Here is a 22,684-nt window from a genome sequence, read left to right as displayed (position 1 = left end):
GTCACGTTTGAGTTTCTGCCTATAGGAAGGCAGCAGCAGAACTGAGACGTGATCCGATTTGCCAAATGGGGGGCGAGGGAGGGCCTTATACGCATCCCGGAAGGGAGTGTAAACGTGTTCGCACCACGCGTAGGACAGCTGATGTGTTGATGGTATCTCGGCAGGACATTCCTCATCTTGGCGTTGTTAAAATCACCGGCCACAATAAATGCAGCCCCAGGCCGTGATGTCTCTGTCCTGTCGATAACCGCATGCAGCTCGTCCAGTGCCTGATTAGTGTCGGCATGTGGCGGAATATACACCGCTGTTATAACGACCGATTTGAACTCCCTCGGGATGTAATAAGGTCGGCATCTGATCATGAGGTGCTCCAGGTTCGGAGAACAGCCCGAAGAAATAATTTCCACATCTGAGCACCACAGATTGTTCACCATGCAGCAGACACCCTTGCTCTATCCCCGAGTTTGTTGTCCGGTCCTGGCGGTGAATGGAGACCCCCTCGGGAACAATGGCGGAGTCCGGGGTCGAGCCAAGTCTCCGTGAAAACCATCACGTTACAAAACTTAATGTCCCGTTGAAAAGCCATCCTGCTCTGAAGTTCGTCCAGCTTGTTATCCAGAGACTGAACATTAGCCAGAAGAATACTTGGTAGTGGAGGCCGGTTCTCACGTTTCCTCAGCCAGACTAGGACGCCGGCCCGCGACCCTTGTTTCCTTCGTCGCCTCCGTGCTCCAGGTACGACAGGTAAACAGCGCCATGGGTATTCTCCTTTGTTTGCTGGTGGCGGTGAAAAAGTGTTTTTCACCGTCAACCCGATGAGCAGAAGTTGTTCTCTATCATAACTTATGATAGGGCTCACTTTGTCAGAGTGCACAATGCAAAATAAAGTAGAATAAATAACAAAAAAAGAGAAAAAAGAGCAGAGCTGTGGGGGAGCTTGAACCAGCCTTCCTCGGCGCCATCGTACAAAGGCTAAATATAGCCTGGCTGTGGTTCACAGCTAGGACAACACAGCACCACGATTGAACACATTCATTCATGAAAGTTTTGTGACTTTCAAATACTACAAGTCAAATAAAGTTCTTTGCTATTCTTTCTCTTCCATAATGTAATGGTAAATGTGTTGCATGAATGTATTTATTATAACTTTCATACATCCAACATAAACACAGAGGCAACAATGAATTTATCATATTGTGACATCCTAAACTTAGTTTTCCTCTCTTGGCATGTTTAAGATCTTTTAAAATCAGTTTTCATAGACCATGGCGTTGCTTTTTATTCTCTATCATTCATTTTTTCGTCTGATTCCAATTTATTTATATATTTATTACTGTGTTTTTAATCTGTTGGCTGTGTGTGTGTGCTTGCTGATCATCTGGACCAAAACCTCCTGAGGAGGAGACGTTGTATCTCAATGGGACCTTGATAGATAGATAGACGGATGGATGGAGATATTTGTTTTATATGAACTTAATATGTACTTTATATGCTCCACCCTAGCAGCCATGAGGACACTTGTTTTGTGAATATCTTTCAACTTTCCACACTAAGCTGACCTGCACGTGTGTTTTCCAATATGTGTATGAATAAATTAACTGCTGAAGCTGCACCAGCAAACAGTTGAAACAGTGTAAAACACACAGTAAAACATAAGAGAACTAAGTTGGACATTCACATCACATTATTTTATTCTCCATTAGTTTCACCTCAAACACATACAGTATTTAGACAGAAATGTGTTAAGCGTTAAGAAAAAAAGAATAAATATTAGTATATTATATTCCATGTGAAGTCCAGAGTTGTTGTTGACATCATTACCTCTGCCAAGGAAGTTATGTTTACCTCTGCTGGGTTAAGAGCATTACACAAAAAGAACTGAACAAATTACAATGAATCTTGGAAGAAAGATAGGGTATCGGTGAACCGATACAATTTTGGTGGGGCTCCAGCAACTATTTTTCGCTTTCTTTGACATTGTGAGATATTGTGCTTCTCAACATTTCTGTTGATTTCTCAGAGAATAATTCATGGATCTTGATGAAACAAATCTGTTTCTTTTAGGGGACTGATATTTTTAAGTGTGTGCAATTTGGTGATGATTCAAATAAAAATCCAGATGTAGTTAATTTAAATGTGGTTTCAAAAGGGGATTGTTGGGTCTTTGTGGAGGTACTCTATGTTCTCGTAGTACTCATACATCTTGACCACGGCTGGCTTCAGGTTCTGCACTGGCAGCTCCTGGATGAGACGTAACCTGTAGTTGATGGGTATGTCCTTTGGTAGCTGTTGGTTAAAAAGAAAAGACACATGACGCAATTAGTAACAATCAGAAAATCCTTATCTCTTGACCCTCACTGTGAATTCCTCTTACCTCCTAGATGTACACCATAACATGATCATCCTTTTCTTCAACACGATTCACCAGCACGGCGCCTTTGAGCTGTGGGGGAGAGGATAATCAACTGGGTTTCTCATCAATAACGGATGTAAACTAGTCTAAGTTACACTAATAACTCACCTCCTTCAAAGACTGTGGATCTGGGACAAAGCCAGAGAGCATTTTGATGTTCAGGATCACCATGTTTGTATTTTCCTCTTTTCCATGATATCTGCAATAAACCATAAAGATGTGAAGTCCCATACCTTCACCATTGTCCTCACACTTAGGATATGTTTGAGCATGTTGGCATACCGGTTCATCCACCAACAGGTACACACTGGTATCTACAGAGCATTGTTTAACAAAAATGACAGTACGCCTCCATCATTAGTGTAACTTGTGGGAGTAGATTACTTACAGGTATCTTAGCAACAGACTGAGTTTGTTTTTGGCGCCGTCAGCCTGTGCCTTGACCTCAACACTGAAGGATGTGACTTCAGTCGGAGTTGGGATGTTGTAGTTAAGACTAATCTGAGAAACAGGGAGACAAGGGAAAGTATAGGATTAAAAATACTGAAATAGAATATCAAGAATTTCCTTTGCTCAAATTTATGAAACAGAAGAACCATGTTGTTTTCAAGGGAGTCATGATATATGAGATAGATAATAGATGATAGATACATGATAGATGATAGATGATAGAAAGATAGATAATAGATGATAGATAGATAATAGATGATAGAAAGATAGATGATAGATAGATAATATAAAGATAGATGATAGATGATAGATAATAGAAAGATAGATGATAGGTGATAGATGATAGATGATAGATAGATAATAGAAAGATAGATGATAGATCATAGAAAGATAGATGATAGATAGATAATAGAAATATAGATACATGATAGATAATAGAAATATAGATACATGATAGATAATAGAAAGATAGATGATAGATACAAGATAGATAATAGAAGGATAGATGATAGATAAATAGAAAGATAGATGATAGATGATAGATAGATAATAGAAAGATAGATGATAGATGATAGATAGATAACAGATAGATAGATAACAGAAGGATAGATGATAGATAGATAATAGAAAGATAGATGATAGATAATAGAAAGATAGATGATAGATATATGATAGATGATAGATAATAGAAACATATATGATAGATAGATGATAGATAATAGAAAGATAGATGATAGATATATGATAGATGATAGATGATAGATAATAGAAACATATATGATAGATAGATGATAGATAATAGAAAGATAGATGATATATGATATATGATAGATGATAGATGATAGATCGATGATAGATGATAGATAGATAATAGAAAGATAGATGATAGATGATAGATGGATAATAGAAAGATAGATGATAGATAGATTATAGAAAGATAGATGATAATAGAAAGATAGATGATAGATGATAGATAGATGATAGATGATAGATAGATGATAGATGATAGATGGATAATAGAAAGATAGATGATAGATGATAGATAGATAATAGAAAGATAGATGATAGATAGATGATAGATAATAGAAAGATAGATGATAGATAATAGAAAGATAGATGATAGATGATAGATGATAGATAGATGATAGATGATAGATAGATAATAGAAAGATAGATGATAGATGATAGATAGATGATAGATAATAGAAAGATAGATAGATGATAGATAGATAATAGATAGATAGATGATAGATGATACATAGATGATAGATGGATATTAGAAAGATAGATGATATATAGATGATAGATGATAGATGATAGATAGATGATAGATGATAGAAAGATGATAGAAAGATAGATGATAGATAGATAATAGAAAGATAGATGATAGATAGATGATAGAAAGATAGATAGATGATAGATAATAGAAAGATAGATGATAGATAGATGATAGATGATAGATAATAGAAAGATAGATGATACATAGATGATAGATGATAGATAATAGAAAGATAGATGATACATAGATGATAGATGGATATTAGAAAGATAGATGATATATAGATGATAGATGATAGATAGATGATAGATGAAAGATAGATGATAGACAATAGACGATAGATGATAGATGATAGATGATAGATAGATAATAGAAAGATAGATAGATAATAGAAAGATAGATGATAGATAGATAATAGAAAGATAGATGATAGATGATAGATAGATAATAGAAAGATAGATGATAGATAGAAAATAGAAATATCGATGATAGATAGATGATAGAAAGATAGATGATAGATGATAGATGATAGAAAGATAAATAGATAGATGATAATAGATATATGATAATAGATATATGATAATAGATAGATGATAATAGATAGATGATAGAAATATAGATGATAGATACATAATATATAATAGATGATAGATAGATGATAGATAGATAGATGATAGATAGATGACAGATGATAGATAGATAATAGAAGGATAGATGATAGATGATAGATAGATAATAGAAAGATAGATGATAGGTGATAGATAGATAATAGAAAGATAGATGATAGATGATAGATAGATGATAGATGATAGATAGATAATAGAAAGACATATGATAGATGATAGATAGATGATAGATGATAGAAAGATAGATAATAGAAAGATAGATGATAGATAATAGAAATATAGACGATAGATAGATGATAGATGATAGATAGATGATAGATGATAGATAATAGAAAGATAGATGATAGATATATAATAGAAAGATAGATGATAGATATATAATAGAAAGATAGATGATAGATGATAGATAAATAGATAGATGATAGATGATAGATAGATGATAGATAGATGACAGATGATAGATCGATAATAGATGAAAGATAGAAGATAGATGATAGGTGATAGATGATAGATGATAGATGAAAGATAGATGATAGATGATAGATATTTAATAGATGAAAAATAGAAGATAGATGAAAGATAGAAGATAGATGATAGATGAAAGATAGAAGATTGATGATAGAATGATAGATGATAGATGATAGATGATTGATAGATGATAGATCATAGATCATAGATAGATGATAGATGATAGAAAGATAGATGATAGATAGATAATAGAAAGATAGATGATAGATAGATGTTAGATGATAGAAAGATAGATGATAAAAAGATAGATAGAAAGATAGATGATAGAAAGATACCTGATAGATGATAGATGATAATAGATAGATAATAGATAGATGATAGAAAGATAGATGATAGAATGATAGATGATAGATGATAGAATGATAGATGATAGGTAGATGATAGGTAGATGTTAGATGATAGATAGATGATAGATGATAGAAAGATAGATAATAGATAGATGATAATAGATAGATGATAGAAAAATAGATAGATGATAGATGATAGATAGATAATAGAAAGATAGATGATAGATAGATAATAGATGAAAGATAGATGATAGATAGATAATAGATGATAGGAGATAGATGATAGAAAGATAGATAGATAGATGATAGATAGATAATAGAAAGATAGATGATAGATAGATGATAGATGATAGATAGATAATAGATGAAAGATAGAAGATAGATGATAGATGATAGATGATAGATGAAATATAGATGATAGATAGATAATAGATGATAGGTGATAGATGATAGATGATAGAAAGATAGAAAGATAGATAGATAATAGATGATAGATGATAGATAGATGATAGATGATAGATGATACATGGATAATAGAAAGATAGATGATAGATAGATGATAGATGATAGAAAGATAGATGATAGATAATAGAAAGATAGACGATAGATAGATGATAGATGATAGATAGATAATAGATAATAGATAATAGAAAGATAGATGATAGATAGATAATAGAAAGATAGATGATAGATAGATAATAGAAAGATAGATGATAGATAGATAATAGAAAGATAGATGATAGAGAATAGAAAGATAGATGATAGATGATAGATAGATAGATGACAGATGACAGATGATAGATGATATAGATAATAGAAAGATAGATGAAAGTTGATAGATAGATAATAGATAGATGATAGATGATAGATAGATGATAGATGATAGATAGATGATAGATAGATGATAGATGATAGAAAGATAGATGATAGAAAGATAGATGATAATAGATAGATGATAGATACATAGTAGAAAGATAGATGATAGATGATAGATAGATAATAGATGATAGAAAGATAGATGATAGAAAGATAGATGATAGATAGATAATAGAAAGATAGATGATAGATAGATAATAGAAAGATAGATGATAGATAGATAATAGAAAGATAGATGATAGAGAATAGAAAGATAGATGATAGATGATAGATAGATGATAGATGACAGATGATAGATGATATAGATAATAGAAAGATAGATGAAAGTTGATAGATAGATAATAGATAGATGATAGATGATAGATAGATGATAGATGATAGATAGATGATAGATGATAGAAAGATAGATGATAGAAAGATAGATGATAATAGATAGATAATAGATACATAGTAGAAAGATAGATGATAGATGATAGATAGATAATAGATGATAGAAAGATAGATGATAGAAAGATAGATGATAGAAAGATAGATGATAGAAAGATAATAGAAAGATAGATGATAGTTAGGTGATAGATAGATCATAGATGATAGATAGATGATAGATAGATGATAGATAATAGATGATAGATAGATGATAGATATATGATAGATGATAGATAGATGATAGAAAGATAGATGATAGAAAGATAGATGATAGATAGATAATGGAAAGATAGATAATGGAAAGATAGATGACAATAGATAGATGATAGAAAGATAGATGATAGATAGATGATAGATGATAATAGATAGATAGATGATAATTGATAATAGATAGATGATAGAAAGATAGATGATAGATAGATAATAGAAAGATAGATGATAGATAGATCATAGATGAAAGATAGATGATAGATGATAGATAGATAATAGATGATAGGTGATAGATGATAGAAAGATAGATAGATAGATGATAGATAGATAATAGAAAGATAGATGATAGATAGATGATAGATGATAGATGAAATATAGATGATAGATAGATAATAGATGATAGGTGATAGATGATAGATGATAGAAAGATAGAAAGATAGATAGATAATAGAAAGATAGATGATAGATAGATAATAGAAAGATAGATGATAGATGATAGATAGATAATAGAAAGATAGATGATAGATAGATAATGGAAAGATAGATGATAGATGATAGATAGATAATAGAAAGATAGATGATAGATAGAAAATAGAAATATAGATGATAGATAGATGATAGAAAGATAGATGATAGATGATAGAAAGATAAATAGATAGATGATAATAGATATATGATAATAGATATATGATAATAGATAGATGATAATAGATAGATGATAGAAATATAGATGATAGATAAATAATATATAATAGATAATAGATAGATGATAGATAGATAGATGATAGATAGATGACAGATGATAGATAGATAATAGAAGGATAGATGATAGATGATAGATAGATAATAGAAAGATAGATGATATGTGATAGATAGATAATAGAAAGATAGATGATAGATGATAGATAGATGATAGATGATAGATAGATAATAGAAAGACATATGATAGATGATAGATAGATGATAGATGATAGAAAGATAGATAATAGAAAGATAGATGATAGATGATAGATAGATGATAGATGATAGATAATAGAAAGATAGATGATAGATATATAATAGAAAGATAGATGATAGATATATAATAGAAAGATAGATGATAGATGATAGATAAATAGATAGATGATAGATGATAGATAGATGATAGATAGATGATAGATGATAGATCGATAATAGATGAAAGATAGAAGATAGATGATAGGTGATAGATGATAGATGAAAGATAGATGATAGATGATAGATATTTAATAGATGAAAAATAGAAGATAGATGAAAGATAGAAGATAGATGATAGATGAAAGATAGAAGATTGATGATAGATGATAGAATGATAGATGATAGATGATAGATGATTGATAGATGATAGATCATAGATCATAGATCATAGATAGATGATAGATGATAGAAAGATAGATGATAGATAGATAATAGAAAGATAGATGATAGATAGATGTTAGATGATAGAAAGATAGATGATAAAAAGATAGATAGAAAGATAGATGATAGAAAGATACCTGATAGATGATAGATGATAATAGATAGATAATAGATAGATGATAGAAAGATAGATGATAGAATGATAGATGATAGATGATAGAATGATAGATGATAGGTAGATGATAGGTAGATGTTAGATGATAGATAGATGATAGATGATAGAAAGATAGATAATAGATAGATGATAATAGATAGATGATAGAAAAATAGATAGATGATAGATGATAGATAGATAATAGAAAGATAGATGATAGATAGATAATAGATGAAAGATAGATGATAGATGATAGATAGATAATAGATGATAGGTGATAGATGATAGATGAAATATAGATGATAGATGATAGATAGATAATAGAAAGATAGATGATAGATAGATGATAGATGATAGATAGATAATAGATGAAAGATAGAAGATAGATGATAGATGAAATATAGATGATAGATAGATAATAGATGATAGGTGATAGATGATAGATGATAGAAAGATAGATAGATAATAGATGATAGATGATAGATAGATGATAGATGATAGATTATACATGGATAATAGAAAGATAGATGATAGATAGATGATAGATGATAGAAAGATAGATGATAGATAATAGAAAGATAGACGATAGATAGATGATAGATGATAGATGATAGATAGATAATAGATAATAGAAAGATAGATGATAGATAGATAATGGAAAGATAGATGATAGATAGATAATAGAAAGATAGATGATAGATAGATAATAGAAAGATAGATGATAGAGAATAGAAAGATAGATGATAGATGATAGATAGATAGATGACAGATGACAGATGATAGATGATATAGATAATAGAAAGATAGATGAAAGTTGATAGATAGATAATAGATAGATGATAGATGATAGATAGATGATAGATGATAGATGATAGATAGATGATAGATAGATGATAGATGATAGAAAGATAGATGATAGAAAGATAGATGATAATAGATAGATGATAGATACATAGTAGAAAGATAGATGATAGATGATAGATAGATAATAGATGATAGAAAGATAGATGATAGAAAGATAGATGATAGATAGATAATAGAAAGATAGATGATAGATAGATAATAGAAAGATAGATGATAGATAGATAATAGAAAGATAGATGATAGAGAATAGAAAGATAGATGATAGATGATAGATAGATGATAGATGACAGATGACAGATGATATAGATAATAGAAAGATAGATGAAAGTTGATAGATAGATAATAGATAGATGATAGATGATAGATAGATGATAGATGATAGATAGATGATAGATGATAGATGATAGAAAGATAGATGATAGAAAGATAGATGATAATAGATAGATGATAGATACATAGTAGAAAGATAGATGATAGATGATAGATAGATAATAGATGATAGAAAGATAGATGATAGAAAGATAGATGATAGAAAGATAGATGATAGAAAGATAATAGAAAGATAGATGATAGTTAGGTGATAGATAGATCATAGATGATAGATAGATGATAGATAGATGATAGATAATAGATGATAGATAGATGATAGATATATGATAGATGATAGATAGATGATAGAAAGATAGATGATAGAAAGATAGATGATAGATAGATAATGGAAAGATAGATAATGGAAAGATAGATGATAGATAGATGATAGATGATAATAGATAGATAGATGATAATTGATAATAGATAGATGATAGAAAGATAGATGATAGATAGATAATAGAAAGATAGATGATAGATAGATCATAGATGAAAGATAGATGATAGATGATAGATAGATAATAGATGATAGGTGATAGATGATAGAAAGATAGATAGATAGATGATAGATAGATAATAGAAAGATAGATGATAGATGATAGATGAAATATAGATGATAGATAGATAATAGATGATAGGTGATAGATGATAGATGATAGAAAGATAGAAAGATAGATAGATAATAGATGATAGATGATAGATAGATGATAGATGATAGATGATACATGGATAATAGAAAGATAGATGATAGATAGATGATAGATGATAGAAAGATAGATGATAGATAATAGAAAGATAGACGATAGATAGATGATAGATGATAGATGATAGATAGATAATAGATAATAGAAAGATAGATGATAGATAGATAATAGAAAGATAGATGATAGATAGATAATAGAAAGATAGATGATAGATAGATAATAGAAAGATAGATGATAGAGAATAGAAAGATAGATGATAGATGATAGATAGATAGATGACAGATGACAGATGACAGATGATAGATGATATAGATAATAGAAAGATAGATGAAAGTTGATAGATAGATAATAGATAGATGATAGATGATAGATAGATGATAGATGATAGATAGATGATAGATAGATGATAGATGATAGATGATAGAAAGATAGATGATAGAAAGATATATGATAATAGATAGATGATAGATACATAGTAGAAAGATAGATGATAGATGATAGATAGATAATAGAAAGATAGATGATAGATAGATTATAGATAATAGAAAGATAGATGATAGATAGATGATAGATGATAGATAGATAATAGAAAGATAGATGATAGAAAGATAGATGATAGATAGATAATAGAAAGATAGATGATAGATAGATAATAGAAAGATAGATGATAGATAGATAATAGAAAGATAGATGATAGAGAATAGAAAGATAGATGATAGATGATAGATAGATGATAGATGACAGATGATAGATGATATAGATAATAGAAAGATAGATGAAAGTTGATAGATAGATAATAGATAGATGATAGATGATAGATGATAGATAGATGATAGATGATAGATAGATGATAGATGATAGATGATAGAAAGATAGATGATAGAAAGATAGATGATAATAGATAGATGATAGATACATAGTAGAAAGATAGATGATAGATGATAGATAGATAATAGATGATAGAAAGATAGATGATAGAAAGATAGATGATAGAAAAATAGATGATAGAAAGATAATAGAAAGATAGATGATAGTTAGGTGATAGATGATAGAAAGATAGATGATAGATAATAGAAAGATAGACGATAGATAGATGATAGATGATAGATGATAGATAGATAATAGATAATAGAAAGATAGATGATAGATAGATAATAGAAAGATAGATGATAGATAGATAATAGAAAGATAGATGATAGATAGATAATAGAAAGATAGATGATAGAGAATAGAAAGATAGATGATAGATAGATAATAGAAAGATAGATGATAGATAGATAATAGAAAGATAGATGATAGATAGATAATAGAAAGATAGATGATAGAGAATAGAAAGATAGATGATAGATGATAGATAGATAGATGACAGATGACAGATGATAGATGATATAGATAATAGAAAGATAGATGAAAGTTGATAGATAGATAATAGATAGATGATAGATGATAGATAGATGATAGATGATAGATAGATGATAGATAGATGATAGATGATAGAAAGATAGATGATAGAAAGATAGATGATAATAGATAGATGATAGATACATAGTAGAAAGATAGATGATAGATGATAGATAGATAATAGATGATAGAAAGATAGATGATAGAAAGATAGATGATAGATAGATAATAGAAAGATAGATGATAGATAGATAATAGAAAGATAGATGATAGATAGATAATAGAAAGATAGATGATAGAGAATAGAAAGATAGATGATAGATGATAGATAGATGATAGATGACAGATGATAGATGATATAGATAATAGAAAGATAGATGAAAGTTGATAGATAGATAATAGATAGATGATAGATGATAGATAGATGATAGATGATAGATAGATGATAGATGATAGAAAGATAGATGATAGAAAGATAGATGATAATAGATAGATAATAGATACATAGTAGAAAGATAGATGATAGATGATAGATAGATAATAGATGATAGAAAGATAGATGATAGAAAGATAGATGATAGAAAGATAATAGAAAGATAGATGATAGTTAGGTGATAGATAGATCATAGATGATAGATAGATGATAGATAGATGATAGATAATAGATGATAGATAGATGATAGATATATGATAGATGATAGATGATAGATAGATGATAGAAAGATAGATGATAGAAAGATAGATGATAGATAGATAATGGAAAGATAGATAATGGAAAGATAGATGACAATAGATAGATGATAGAAAGATAGATGATAGATAGATGATAGATGATAATAGATAGATAGATGATAATTGATAATAGATAGATGATAGAAAGATAGATGATAGATAGATAATAGAAAGATAGATGATAGATAGATCATAGATGAAAGATAGATGATAGATGATAGATAGATAATAGATGATAGGTGATAGATGATAGAAAGATAGATAGATAGATGATAGATAGATAATAGAAAGATAGATGATAGATAGATGATAGATGATAGATGAAATATAGATGATAGATAGATAATAGATGATAGGTGATAGATGATAGATGATAGAAAGATAGAAAGATAGAAAGATAGATAGATAATAGAAAGATAGATGATAGATAGATAATAGAAAGATAGATGATAGATGATAGATAGATAATAGAAAGATAGATGATAGATAGATAATAGAAAGATAGATGATAGATGATAGATAGATAATAGAAAGATAGATGATAGATAGAAAATAGAAATATAGATGATAGATAGATGATAGAAAGATAGATGATAGATGATAGAAAGATAAATAGATAGATGATAATAGATATATGATAATAGATATATGATAATAGATAGATGATAATAGATAGATGATAGAAATATAGATGATAGATAAATAATATATAATAGATGATAGATAGATGATAGATAGATAGATGATAGATAGATGACAGATGATAGATAGATAATAGAAGGATAGATGATAGATGATAGATAGATAATAGAAAGATAGATGATATGTGATAGATAGATAATAGAAAGATAGATGATAGATGATAGATAGATGATAGATGATAGATAGATAATAGAAAGACATATGATAGATGATAGATAGATGATAGATGATAGAAAGATAGATAATAGAAAGATAGATGATAGATGATAGATAGATGATAGATGATAGATAATAGAAAGATAGATGATAGATATATAATAGAAAGATAGATGATAGATATATAATAGAAAGATAGATGATAGATGATAGATAAATAGATAGATGATAGATGATAGATAGATGATAGATAGATGATAGATGATAGATCGATAATAGATGAAAGATAGAAGATAGATGATAGGTGATAGATGATAGATGAAAGATAGATGATAGATGATAGATATTTAATAGATGAAAAATAGAAGATAGATGAAAGATAGAAGATAGATGATAGATGAAAGATAGAAGATTGATGATAGATGATAGAATGATAGATGATAGATGATAGATGATTGATAGATGATAGATCATAGATCATAGATCATAGATAGATGATAGATGATAGAAAGATAGATGATAGATAGATAATAGAAAGATAGATGATAGATAGATGTTAGATGATAGAAAGATAGATGATAAAAAGATAGATAGATGATAGATGATAGATAGATGATAGATGATAGAAAGATAGATAATAGATAGATGATAATAGATAGATGATAGAAAAATAGATAGATGATAGATGATAGATAGATAATAGAAAGATAGATGATAGATAGATAATAGATGAAAGATAGATGATAGATGATAGATAGATAATAGATGATAGGTGATAGATGATAGAAAAATAGATAGATAGATGATAGATAGATAATAGAAAGATAGATGATAGATAGATGATAGATGATAGATAGATAATAGATGAAAGATAGAAGATAGATGATAGATGAAATATAGATGATAGATAGATAATAGATGATAGGTGATAGATGATAGATGATAGAAAGATAGATAGATAATAGATGATAGATGATAGATAGATGATAGATGATAGATTATACATGGATAATAGAAAGATAGATGATAGATATATAATAGAAAGATAGATGATAGATATATAATAGAAAGATAGATGATAGATGATAGATAAATAGATAGATGATAGATGATAGATAGATGATAGATAGATGATAGATGATAGATCGATAATAGATGAAAGATAGAAGATAGATGATAGGTGATAGATGATAGATGAAAGATAGATGATAGATGATAGATATTTAATAGATGAAAAATAGAAGATAGATGAAAGATAGAAGATAGATGATAGATGAAAGATAGAAGATTGATGATAGATGATAGAATGATAGATGATAGATGATAGATGATTGATAGATGATAGATCATAGATCATAGATCATAGATAGATGATAGATGATAGAAAGATAGATGATAGATAGATAATAGAAAGATAGATGATAGATAGATGTTAGATGATAGAAAGATAGATGATAAAAAGATAGATAGATGATAGATGATAGATAGATGATAGATGATAGAAAGATAGATAATAGATAGATGATAATAGATAGATGATAGAAAAATAGATAGATGATAGATGATAGATAGATAATAGAAAGATAGATGATAGATAGATAATAGATGAAAGATAGATGATAGATGATAGATAGATAATAGATGATAGGTGATAGATGATAGAAAAATAGATAGATAGATGATAGATAGATAATAGAAAGATAGATGATAGATAGATGATAGATGATAGATAGATAATAGATGAAAGATAGAAGATAGATGATAGATGAAATATAGATGATAGATAGATAATAGATGATAGGTGATAGATGATAGATGATAGAAAGATAGATAGATAATAGATGATAGATGATAGATAGATGATAGATGATAGATTATACATGGATAATAGAAAGATAGATGATAGATAGATGATAGATGATAGAAAGATAGATGATAGATAATAGAAAGATAGACGATAGATAGATGATAGATGATAGATGATAGATAGATAATAGATAATAGAAAGATAGATGATAGATAGATAATAGAAAGATAGATGATAGATAGATAATAGAAAGATAGATGATAGATAGATAATAGAAAGATAGATGATAGAGAATAGAAAGATAGATGATAGATGATAGATAGATAGATGACAGATGACAGATGATAGATGATATAGATAATAGAAAGATAGATGAAAGTTGATAGATAGATAATAGATAGATGATAGATGATAGATAGATGATAGATGATAGATGATAGATAGATGATAGATAGATGATAGATGATAGAAAGATAGATGATAGAAAGATAGATGATAATAGATAGATGATAGATACATAGTAGAAAGATAGATGATAGATGATAGATAGATAATAGATGATAGAAAGATAGATGATAGAAAGATAGATGATAGATAGATAATAGAAAGATAGATGATAGATAGATAATAGAAAGATAGATGATAGATAGATAATAGAAAGATAGATGATAGAGAATAGAAAGATAGATGATAGATGATAGATAGATGATAGATGACAGATGATAGATGATATAGATAATAGAAAGATAGATGAAAGTTGATAGATAGATAATAGATAGATGATAGATGATAGATAGATGATAGATGATAGATAGATGATAGATGATAGAAAGATAGATGATAGAAAGATAGATGATAATAGATAGATAATAGATACATAGTAGAAAGATAGATGATAGATGATAGATAGATAATAGATGATAGAAAGATAGATGATAGAAAGATAGATGATAGAAAGATAGATGATAGAAAGATAATAGAAAGATAGATGATAGTTAGGTGATAGATAGATCATAGATGATAGATAGATGATAGATAGATGATAGATAATAGATGATAGATAGATGATAGATATATGATAGATGATAGATAGATGATAGAAAGATAGATGATAGAAAGATAGATGATAGATAGATAATGGAAAGATAGATAATGGAAAGATAGATGACAATAGATAGATGATAGAAAGATAGATGATAGATAGATGATAGATGATAATAGATAGATAGATGATAATTGATAATAGATAGATGATAGAAAGATAGATGATAGATAGATAATAGAAAGATAGATGATAGATAGATCATAGATGAAAGATAGATGATAGATGATAGATAGATAATAGATGATAGGTGATAGATGATAGAAAGATAGATAGATAGATGATAGATAGATAATAGAAAGATAGATGATAGATAGATGATAGATGATAGATGAAATATAGATGATAGATAGATAATAGATGATAGGTGATAGATGATAGATGATAGATGATAGAAAGATAGAAAGATAGATAGATAATAGAAAGATAGATGATAGATAGATAATAGAAAGATAGATGATAGATGATAGATAGATAATAGAAAGATAGATGATAGATAGAAAATAGAAATATAGATGATAGATAGATGATAGAAAGATAGATGATAGATGATAGAAAGATAAATAGATAGATGATAATAGATATATGATAATAGATATATGATAATAGATAGATGATAATAGATAGATGATAGAAATATAGATGATAGATAAATAATATATAATAGATGATAGATAGATGATAGATAGATAGATGATAGATAGATGACAGATGATAGATAGATAATAGAAGGATAGATGATAGATGATAGATAGATAATAGAAAGATAGATGATATGTGATAGATAGATAATAGAAAGATAGATGATAGATGATAGATAGATGATAGATGATAGATAGATAATAGAAAGACATATGATAGATGATAGATAGATGATAGATGATAGAAAGATAGATAATAGAAAGATAGATGATAGATGATAGATAGATGATAGATGATAGATAATAGAAAGATAGATGATAGATATATAATAGAAAGATAGATGATAGATATATAATAGAAAGATAGATGATAGATGATAGATAAATAGATAGATGATAGATGATAGATAGATGATAGATGATAGATCGATAATAGATGAAAGATAGAAGATAGATGATAGGTGATAGATGATAGATGAAAGATAGATGATAGATGATAGATATTTAATAGATGAAAAATAGAAGATAGATGAAAGATAGAAGATAGATGATAGATGAAAGATAGAAGATTGATGATAGATGATAGAATGATAGATGATAGATGATTGATAGATGATAGATCATAGATCATAGATCATAGATAGATGATAGATGATAGATGATAGAAAGATAGATGATAGATAGATAATAGAAAGATAGATGATAGATAGATGTTAGATGATAGAAAGATAGATGATAAAAAGATAGATAGAAAGATAGATGATAGAAAGATACCTGATAGATGATAGATGATAATAGATAGATAATAGATAGATGATAGAAAGATAGATGATAGAATGATAGATGATAGATGATAGAATGATAGATGATAGGTAGATGATAGGTAGATGTTAGATGATAGATAGATGATAGATGATAGAAAGATAGATAATAGATAGATGATAATAGATAGATGATAGAAAAATAGATAGATGATAGATGATAGATAGATAATAGAAAGATAGATGATAGATGATAGATAGATAATAGATGATAGGTGATAGATGATAGAAAAATAGATAGATAGATGATAGATAGATAATAGAAAGATAGATGATAGATAGATGATAGATGATAGATAGATAATAGATGAAAGATAGAAGATAGATGATAGATGAAATATAGATGATAGATAGATAATAGATGATAGGTGATAGATGATAGATGATAGAAAGATAGAAAGATAGATAGATAATAGATGATAGATGATAGATAGATGATAGATGATAGATTATACATGGATAATAGAAAGATAGATGATAGATAGATGATAGATGATAGAAAGATAGATGATAGATAATAGAAAGATAGACGATAGATAGATGATAGATGATAGATGATAGATAGATAATAGATAATAGAAAGATAGATGATAGATAGATAATAGAAAGATAGATGATAGATAGATAATAGAAAGATAGATGATAGATAGATAATAGAAAGATAGATGATAGAGAATAGAAAGATAGATGATAGATGATAGATAGATAGATGACAGATGACAGATGATAGATGATATAGATAATAGAAAGATAGATGAAAGTTGATAGATAGATAATAGATAGATGATAGATGATAGATAGATGATAGATGATAGATGATAGATAGATGATAGATAGATGATAGATGATAGAAAGATAGATGATAGAAAGATAGATGATAATAGATAGATGATAGATACATAGTAGAAAGATAGATGATAGATGATAGATAGATAATAGATGATAGAAAGATAGATGATAGAAAGATAGATGATAGATAGATAATAGAAAGATAGATGATAGATAGATAATAGAAAGATAGATGATAGATAGATAATAGAAAGATAGATGATAGAGAATAGAAAGATAGATGATAGATGATAGATAGATGATAGATGACAGATGATAGATGATATAGATAATAGAAAGATAGATGAAAGTTGATAGATAGATAATAGATAGATGATAGATGATAGATAGATGATAGATGATAGATGATAGATAGATGATAGATGATAGATGATAGAAAGATAGATGATAATAGATAGATGATAGATACATAGTAGAAAGATAGATGATAGATGATAGATAGATAATAGATGATAGAAAGATAGATGATAGAAAGATAGATGATAGAAAGATAGATGATAGAAAGATAATAGAAAGATAGATGATAGTTAGGTGATAGATAGATCATAGATGATAGATAGATGATAGATAGATGATAGATAATAGATGATAGATAGATGATAGATATATGATAGATGATAGATAGATGATAGAAAGATAGATGATAGAAAGATAGATGATAGATAGATAATGGAAAGATAGATAATGGAAAGATAGATGATAGATAGATGATAGATGATAATAGATAGATAGATGATAATTGATAATAGATAGATGATAGAAAGATAGATGATAGATAGATAATAGAAAGATAGATGATAGATAGATCATAGATGAAAGATAGATGATAGATGATAGATAGATAATAGATGATAGGTGATAGATGATAGAAAGATAGATAGATAGATGATAGATAGATAATAGAAAGATAGATAGATGATAGATGAAATATAGATGATAGATAGATAATAGATGATAGGTGATAGATGATAGATGATAGATGATAGAAAGATAGAAAGATAGATAGATAATAGATGATAGATGATAGATAGATGATAGATGATAGATGATACATGGATAATAGAAAGATAGATGATAGATAGATGATAGATGATAGAAAGATAGATGATAGATAATAGAAAGATAGACGATAGATAGATGATAGATGATAGATAGATAATAGATAATAGAAAGATAGATGATAGATAGATAATAGAAAGATAGATGATAGATAGATAATAGAAAGATAGATGATAGATAGATAATAGAAAGATAGATGATAGAGAATAGAAAGATAGATGATAGATGATAGATAGATAGATGACAGATGACAGATGATAGATGATATAGATAATAGAAAGATAGATGAAAGTTGATAGATAGATAATAGATAGATGATAGATGATAGATAGATGATAGATGATAGATAGATGATAGATAGATGATAGATGATAGAAAGATAGATGATAGAAAGATAGATGATAATAGATAGATGATAGATACATAGTAGAAAGATAGATGATAGATGATAGATAGATAATAGAAAGATAGATGATAGATAGATGATAGATAGATTATAGATAATAGAAAGATAGATGATAGATAGATGATAGATGATAGATAGATAATAGAAAGATAGATGATAGAAAGATAGATGATAGATAGATAATAGAAAGATAGATGATAGATAGATAATAGAAAGATAGATGATAGATAGATAATAGAAAGATAGATGATAGAGAATAGAAAGATAGATGATAGATGATAGATAGATGATAGATGACAGATGATAGATGATATAGATAATAGAAAGATAGATGAAAGTTGATAGGTAGATAATAGATAGATGATAGATGATAGATAGATGATAGATGATAGATGATAGATAGATGATAGATGATAGATGATAGAAAGATAGATGATAGAAAGATAGATGATAATAGATAGATGATAGATACATAGTAGAAAGATAGATGATAGATGATAGATAGATAATAGATGATAGAAAGATAGATGATAGAAAGATAGATGATAGAAAAATAGATGATAGAAAGATAATAGAAAGATAGATGATAGTTAGGTGATAGATAGATCATAGATGATAGATAGATGATAGATAGATGATAGATAATAGATGATAGATAGATGATAGATATATGATAGATGATAGATAGATGATAGAAAGATAGATGATAGAAAGATAGATGATAGATAGATAATGGAAAGATAGATAATGGAAAGATAGATGACAATAGATAGATGATAGAAAGATAGATGATAGATAGATGATAGATGATAATAGATAGATAGATGATAATTGATAATAGATAGATGATAGAAAGATAGATGATAGATAGATAATAGAAAGATAGATGATAGATAGATCATAGATGATAGATAGATGATAGATGATAGATAGATGTGTGATGGAAATCTGGAAATACAAGAGGCTGGAAACACCAAAGTTATCCACGTGTATTTTAATAGGGGCTTTCTGCAGAAAGGATCAACACAGAGAGTCACAAGGATCTCAGAGTGAAGATGCAGGACACTCAAATGCAAGCATCTTATATAGGAGGACTAAGGCTGTCTCTCAGAACCAGTTAAGACTGGTTCTGTAGGCGCAGGAGAGAGAGGAATCTAAACACAAACAACTGATTTACATTTGTTTCCTAAGGAGATAAGCAGACATACATTCCGTTCTTTGGAGGGTAAATAAGTGGCAAAAGGGTCTGGCAGTTTTCAGGTCATCAACAGTTCAGACCATAAAACAGCTCAGGTCATAAAGCATTTAGACAGGGCTGCAAAAGTTACTCTTCAACTATAAAATAGGTTTCAACCACACTTAGTTAATTTTTCCAGTACAGATGATAGATAGATGATAGATAGATGATAGATGATAGAAAGATAGATAGATGATAGATAATAGAAAGATAGATAGATGATAGATAGATAATAGAAAGATAGATGATAGATGATACATAGATGATAGATGGATATTAGAAAGATAGATGATATATAGATGATAGATGATAGATAGATAGATAGATGATACATAGATGATAGAAAGATAGATGATAGATAGATAATAGAAAGATAGATGATAGATAGATGATAGATGATACATAGATGATAGATGGATATTAGAAAGATAGATGATATATAGATGATAGATGATAGATGATAGATAGATGATAGATGATAGAAAGATAGATGATAGATAGATAATAGAAAGATAGATGATAGATAGATGATAGAAAGATAGATAGATGATAGATAATAGAAAGATAGATGATAGATAGATGATAGATGATAGATAATAGAAAGATAGATGATACATAGATGATAGATGATAGATAATAGAAAGATAGATGATACATAGATGATAGATGGATATTAGAAAGATAGATGATATATAGATGATAGATGATAGATAGACGATAGATGATAGATAGATAATAGAAAGATAGATAGATAATAGAAAGATAGATGATAGATAGATAATAGAAAGATAGATGATAGATGATAGATGATAGATAGATAATAGAAAGATAGATGATAGATAGAAAATAGAAATATAGATGATAGATAGATGATAGAAAGATAGATGATAGATGATAGAAAGATAAATAGATAGATGATAATAGATATATGATAATAGATATATGATAATAGATAGATGATAATAGATAGATGATAGAAATATAGATGATAGATAAATAATATATAATAGATGATAGATAGATGATAGATAGATAGATGATAGATAGATGACAGATGATAGATAGATAATAGAAGGATAGATGATAGATGATAGATAGATAATAGAAAGATAGATGATAGGTGATAGATAGATAATAGAAAGATAGATGATAGATGATAGATAGATGATAAATGATAGATAGATAATAGAAAGACATATGATAGATGA

General features: G+C 27.8%; 1 long non-coding RNA gene across 1 annotated transcript; it reads right to left on the bottom strand.

Annotated features, from left to right (window-relative positions):
• Positions 1–2,203: 2,203 nt before the first annotated feature.
• LOC117772666 lies at positions 2,204–2,976 on the bottom strand. The gene is made up of 4 exons (XR_004615818.1): positions 2,802–2,976; positions 2,522–2,612; positions 2,375–2,443; positions 2,204–2,286 (listed from the first exon to the last, which is right to left on the bottom strand). It is a non-coding gene; the product is annotated as an uncharacterized LOC117772666 (long non-coding RNA).
• Between the last annotated feature and the right edge of the window lie 19,708 nt (positions 2,977–22,684).

Source organism: Hippoglossus hippoglossus, chromosome 13 (assembly GCF_009819705.1).
Source record: "Hippoglossus hippoglossus isolate fHipHip1 chromosome 13, fHipHip1.pri, whole genome shotgun sequence".
NCBI lineage: Eukaryota > Metazoa > Chordata > Actinopteri > Pleuronectiformes > Pleuronectidae > Hippoglossus > Hippoglossus hippoglossus.
Note: the sequence above shows the minus strand (reverse complement) of the source record. Positions and strands in the feature narration are given on the sequence as shown.